Source organism: Zingiber officinale, chromosome 4B (assembly GCF_018446385.1).
Source record: "Zingiber officinale cultivar Zhangliang chromosome 4B, Zo_v1.1, whole genome shotgun sequence".
Taxonomy (NCBI): domain Eukaryota; kingdom Viridiplantae; phylum Streptophyta; class Magnoliopsida; order Zingiberales; family Zingiberaceae; genus Zingiber; species Zingiber officinale.
This window is the reverse complement of record NC_055993.1, coordinates 21552626-21559074: the sequence shown is the minus strand read 5'-3', so window position 1 is coordinate 21559074 and position 6449 is coordinate 21552626. Positions and strand designations below refer to the sequence as shown.

The 6449-nt window shown below is 45.4% G+C and overlaps 1 long non-coding RNA gene across 1 annotated transcript; it reads left to right on the top strand.

The window, feature by feature from the left end:
* Window positions 1-3567: 3567 nt before the first annotated feature.
* On the top strand, window positions 3568-4500 carry LOC121977450. The gene is made up of 3 exons (XR_006110837.1): window positions 3568-4023; window positions 4143-4266; window positions 4449-4500. It is a non-coding gene; the product is annotated as an uncharacterized LOC121977450 (long non-coding RNA).
* Window positions 4501-6449: the final 1949 nt, after the last annotated feature.

Sequence of the window (6449 nt, the reverse complement as noted above, 5' to 3'; positions counted from 1 at the left end):
CATTTATATCTCGCACTTTTATACGGGAGGTTGGTAGATTACCCACTTTCAGACACCGTCTTCCTACCGTCCGGTGATTCATTGGATGTCACCCAGGAGGTCCGAGGTTGCCCGTTAGATTTTGGCAACCTAATACTTACAGTGGATCTTTTAGTATTAGAAATGGTCGATTTTGATATTATTCTTGGCATGGACTGTTTGTCAGCATATCATGCCACAGTTGATTGCCAGACGAGGGTGGTCACATTCCGGCCTCCGAACCAACCCTCGTGGGATTTCACTGGCATCAGAGACGACGGCTTATCGATCATTTCGGCGATACAGGCTCAGAGGTTGCTGTCACATGGCTGTCAGGGTTTTCTGTTATCTTTGATCAGTACTGAGGACAGCAGCAGTTCGCAGCTCTCCGACGTTCCTGTAGTCCGGGAGTACCCAGATGTATTTCCAGAGGAGCTGCCAGGTTTGCCTCCCAGAAGATTCCGGGAACCGCACCGGCATCGAAAGCTCCTTATCGTATGGCACCAAAGGAGTTGAACGAGCTGAAGGTTCAACTCCAGGAGCTTTTGGATAGGGGATTCATTCGCCCTAGTGTTTCTCCATGGGGTTCTCCTGTGTTATTTGTCAAGAAAAAGGACGGCACCATGAGGTTATGTATTGACTACAGACAGCTGAATGCAGTGACCGTTAGAAATAAATATCCCTTACCACGGATCGAGGATTTGTTTGATCAGCTCAGAGGTACATCAGTGTATTCTAAGATTGATCTGCGATCCGGATATCATCAGCTGAGAGTCAAAGACAGCTTTCTGTACTCGATACGATCATTATGAGTTTTTGGTAATGCCATTTGGGCTTACCAATGCTCCAGCGGTGTTTATGGACTTGATGAACCGTATTTTTCTGGAGTATTTGGATCAGTTTGTTATCATTTTCATTGATGACATATTGGTCTACTCTCATTCCGAGGAGGAGCACGTACAGCATCTTCGCACAGTTTTGGAGATTCTTCGACGACATCAGCTGTACGCGAAGTTCAGCAAGTGTGCGTTCTGGCTATCCTCAGTCGGTTTTCTGGGACACGTGGTTTCTAGTAGAGGTATTTCAGTTGATCCTCAGAAGATCGAGGCTGTCACCAGTTGGGAGCAGCCGAAGTCAGTTCAGGAGATCCGCAATTTTCTGGGATTGGCCGGATATTACCGACGCTTTGTCGAGGGTTTCTCGCGTATTGCTATGCCGCTGACACGCCTTACCAGGAAGGGCGTGAAGTTTACGTGGACTGAGGATTGCGAGACCAGCTTTCAGGAGCTGAAGTGGAGATTAGTGTCGTCTCCAATTTTGGTTCTACCTTCTGGAGAGGACGGATTTGTACTCTATACCAACGCTTCTCTTCAGGGTTTGGGCGCTGTTCTGATGCAGCACGGTAGAGTAGTCTCTTATGCTTCTCGTCAGCTGAAGGAGCATGAGAAGAACTACCCAGTTCATGACCTGGAGTTAGCCTCCATCATATATGCTTTGAAGATTTGGCGACATCATCTATACGGTATTACATTTGAGATTCTCACTGATCATAAGAGTCTCAAATATATTTTCACTCAGAAAGAGCTTAATCTCCGACAGAGGAGATGGATGGAGTTCCTGAAGGACTACGATTGTACCATTAGCTACCACCCAGGGAAAGCTAATGTGGTTGCCGATGCACTCAGCAGGAAGTCCAGAGCGACTTTGGCTTGCCACCGGACTTCAGTCACGGATTTTCGCTGAGTTCGAGCTTGGAGGAGGGATCTGAGCGGATTCTGTTACCATGGTTGTTGATCAAGCCGATGAATCTCAAGGAGCTCGAGGCTGATCAGCATTGTCAGTTCATTGGCAGTCAGATAGCTTCCGGGCAGCAGACCGAGTTTACACGAGACGAGGAGGGTGTTATATACTTCCGAGGCAGATTATGCGTACCTCAGTCTCATCCGGTCTTACAGGAGCTACTTCAGGAGGCACACCGCTCTCGATTTGCGATCCATCCAGGCGGGACCCGTATGTATCGAGACTTGAGAAGTTCCTACTGGTGGAACGGCATGAAGAAAGACATCGCGGATTTCGTAGCTAGATGTCTTGTCTGTCAGCAGGTGAAGGTTGAGCATCAAAGACCTACAGGATTACTTCAGCGGATTCCTATTCCTGAGTGGAAGTGGAATCACATTACCATGGACTTTGTGGTAGGATTGACGAGGACACGACGAGGCCATGATGCGATTTGGGTAATCGTTGATCGATTAACCAAATCCGCGCATTTCTTAGCAATCCGGAGGACTGATTCCCTGGATCGATTGGCAGATCTGTATTGCCGAGAGATTATCAGACTACATGGTGTTCCGTTGAGTATCATTTCGGATAGAGATCCACGGTTTACGTCTCGTTTCTGGCAGAGTCTGCAGCAGGCCTTGGGCACACAGCTCCGTTTCAGTACCGCCTTCCATCCACAGACAGATGGACAGTCAGAGCAGACCATTCAGACTCTAGAGGATCTGCTGAGGTCATGTGTTATGGATTTCGGAGGCAGTTGGGAGGACCATCTGCCGTTGGTAGAGTTTGCCTACAACAATAACTTTCATTCGGCTATCCAGATGGCACCGTTTAAAGCGTTGTATGGTAGACCTTGTCGGACACCCGTCCTTTGGGATGAGGTTGGAGAGGCCCAGTTGTTGGGACCTCATAGAGTTCAGCAGGATGCAGAGTTGGTCCGTACTATCAGACGGAGGATGTCAGAGGCGCAGGACCGTCAGAAGAGTTATGCTGATCGGAGACGCAGACCACTAGAGTTTTCTGTTGGAGATTATGTATTTCTGCGGGTTTCACCCACGAAAGGGGTGAAGAGATTTGGCCTCAGAGGTAAGCTAGCTCCGCGGTACATTGGTCCTTTCGAGATTTTGGAGAGGATCGGAGCAGTAGCTTACCGACTTGCACTACCACCGTCCCTGTCAGGCGTCCACGATGTATTTCACGTATCTATGCTGAGTACTGGTAGATATTCCAGTTCCAGTTCAGCCTGACATTACTTATGAGGAGATTCCGGTACGGATTCTGGACCGGAAAGAGCGTCAGTTGCGGAACAAGACTATCCGACTGGTTAAAGTCGGATGGCAGCATCATTCGGACGAGGAGACTACTTGGGAGCTCGAGGATACTATCCGAGCTCGATATCCCCATCTTTTCACTTGAGGTATGTGATTTAATTTACCGTTCAGCATTTATACTTTATATCTGTTGTTAGTACTTGTTGATGGTAGATAACGAAATTTGGGGACCAAATTTTTATTAGTGGGGGAGAATGTAAAATACCAGAAAATAGGAGAATATTAATAAGGGAATTTTTCAGAATTTTTGGAGATTTTTCGGGAATTTTTCGGAGCTCGTACGGACGAGTTGACGGGGATAAAAACGGGGTCCGGAAAAGCCTGTTTAGGTTACCCTGTTTTAATGAGGAAAAGATTTATTTTCTTTTCCTTTTTCCTTTTCTTTTTCTTATTATTTTTCTTTATTTTCCACCATTTTCCTCCATTTCTTCTCCACGAAACCGCCGCGCCTCTCCTTGCCCTAATCTCCTCTGCGCCAACCCTAGCCGCCTCCTTTCTTCTTCCCGAGACCTCGCCGGCCACCAGGTTTAACCTAGTGCCACCGCACCTCTCCGATTCTCTGTGCCGGCGACCGAGCCTCCCTTCCTCCCCACGGCAGAGCACCACTTCTCCCCTGCCGCGACACCGAAGCCACCACCGCTGGCTCCTCCTTTCCTGCGCGCCGACGCAGATTGCATGCTACTACGAGCCCTAGCCGACTCCTTCCCGACGCCTTCTCTGCCCGAAGCCGATCACCTCTTCCTCAGCCCTACCGTCGGCCTTCTCATTTGTTGAGCGTCGGCAACCGACCAAACTCTTCTGCCCTAGATCGTCGTTGCACGGAGCAGCACAGACACACCACAGATCCCTCTGCCCTAGTTGGAATCCTCCCTTCTGTGGCCTAACTCCGAATTAGGTAAGGCAGATTTTGGGTAGGGTTGTTCATTGTAGGATTTTGATTTGGGCTCCTGTGATGAACCGATTTACGATTCATTTTGGTAAGTCACTGATTTTGTTGTCTTATTGTTGGAGCAGGGAAGAAACACTGCTGCTAGGGTTTTTGGGCGGTGATCACGTTGTTGTATTGCCACCGAAGAGTTATAGGGTTTGTTTTACTATGGAGTGTTCTTGGTCCGGCAACAGCCTTCCCTAGCAGTGGGTAAGTACAGATTTAGATGTGTTTTTGTGTTGAATCTGTGATGGATTATGTTATAGTAAGTCCTAATTAGAAGGTGGAACGATTAGGGTTAATTTCATTAACCCTAATTGATTAATGGATTAGGATTTAGTTTAGTTAATGAATGCATGATAGAATTAACTAAACTAAATATTATGACACAGGACTTTGACGCGAGACGGTATCTCGACGAGTATCTTGATTACCGGATTGGACCACTTTATTGGAGGCGGGTACTTTGACTTATGTCTTTTGATATGCATGATAAAGTGTTTAACATATAGCAAGAATTGTGTTTCCATTTGATTCGGTTAGTCACTACATGATCTGTTACATGTTATTTGTTTATTTATTATGCACTGCATGTTATTATTTATCTGACCATACATGCTTTCGGTAGTGACCCAACCATGTGATACATCATGTTCAGGACCTAGGGTTTATATGATACCCTATCTGTTTGTGTACCTTCCATCCGATACATTGACTTGTGGTACACCTTTTATTTGTGTATGGATCTTGCTATGCTATTCATGAGATTGCCATGCTTAGTATCATGCATCATGTTTGCATGTCGATTATCGGCTCCACTATGGTTGAGCCCATCGCCATTGTATTGCACACACCACCACCACCCATGGATTAGTGGTATATCGTGCAAGTGTGTGGCGGTTCTGTTGTTTGGCTCCGTTGGTCTGGTGACTCGCTCTGTTTGGCTCCATTGGCATTTAGTGTAGCAGCGTGGTAGCCGGTAGATGGTGGACTCTGTTTGGCTCCGTTGGTCGAGACTCAAGATGGTAGCCGAGATTTTTTCCTCCGTCATTGTGTACCGGAGATGAGCATTGAGCTCCCCATTTATGATTTGGGGCCGAGGACAGGAGTTCTCCAATAGCGATTTATGACAGGAGCAGTGATGTCCGAGTGCACGATCGCCATTTACATTTATTGTATTTTATTGTTGTGATTGCTGCACTTATATGCTGCATTTGTATGGATGCATTTGATTGACATGCATACAGGATTATGATTTCTCTGTTACCTTTGTACCTTGATTCCGGTTAGTACAGTTATCTCCTGATTTCGTTTCAGTTGCATTTATTCCTTCTCGTATTCAGGAGACTGTACGCATGATTAGTGTTGTCTGTTATTTGTTTTATTATGCATATCAGTTGTACCTGCTGAGTGTTGGACTCACCCCGCCTCCATTGTTGATATTTTCAGGTTGAGGCTGTCCGGAGCAGTTCCAGTCGCTGGCCCCCCATCTGCACGTAGAGCCAGTTCTCTACTAGTTCGTTATTTGTTTTTATTTGGCCTTTTTCTATATCAGACTTTATTTTAGTATTGTCTTTGGATTTTTCCTATGGATATTGTATGGAGTGATACCTTTTTGATGGATTTTTGATACGATATTGGATTTCATTGTACTACGTGCCTGCCTGGACGGCAGAAGAGGTGAGTTCGTTGGATTTGAGCTTTACGAGTGTAGTGGAGTAGGGTGGATTTCGAGTCAGAGTCCTATTGTTATTGAATATCTTTATAAACTGCGTGGTGTTTGTTTTAATTTGTGTTATTATTCCAGCCGCATGTGGCTGAGGTGTATAGTGCTTGTAGAAAAGTTTCAGATTGTCCACCGTACAGGGGAGATGCTGCCGAAATTTCTTCGGACAGAGACTCCTCCGAGGCGTGACATATAGGCTCCAGTTGAGGAAGCCTCATATTGTGATCATAGTGCATGAGATCTTAAAGGTCATAAGTTCATTTATTTTAATTTGGATAAAAGTTTTATTGAGAAAGATATTGACGATAAGATTGGAATTATTGGTGATCCAATTTATGACAATGATGAAGTAGAAGATCAACCAACAAAACCCATTGAATATTCAGATGCATATGCCAATGATAAAGGTTCATACAGGGAGGAGGCAGATTTTGGAAATTGGCAAGCTTCAAAATTTCTTACTAAATGATGGAGAAAAATCAAGAAGAGTTGATGAAGACACATTCACAGGAGAGAAAGATCTTCCATTAAAGAAAAAACAATGCAAATGTGAAGGTGATCCCATGGTTCCTCTTGAACAAGATTATGGTGAATTTGATAGCCACAAAATGGTAGTAAAGGATTCTATTAATGTGAAGGCAAGCAGAATGAGGCAAATAGCTTTTGA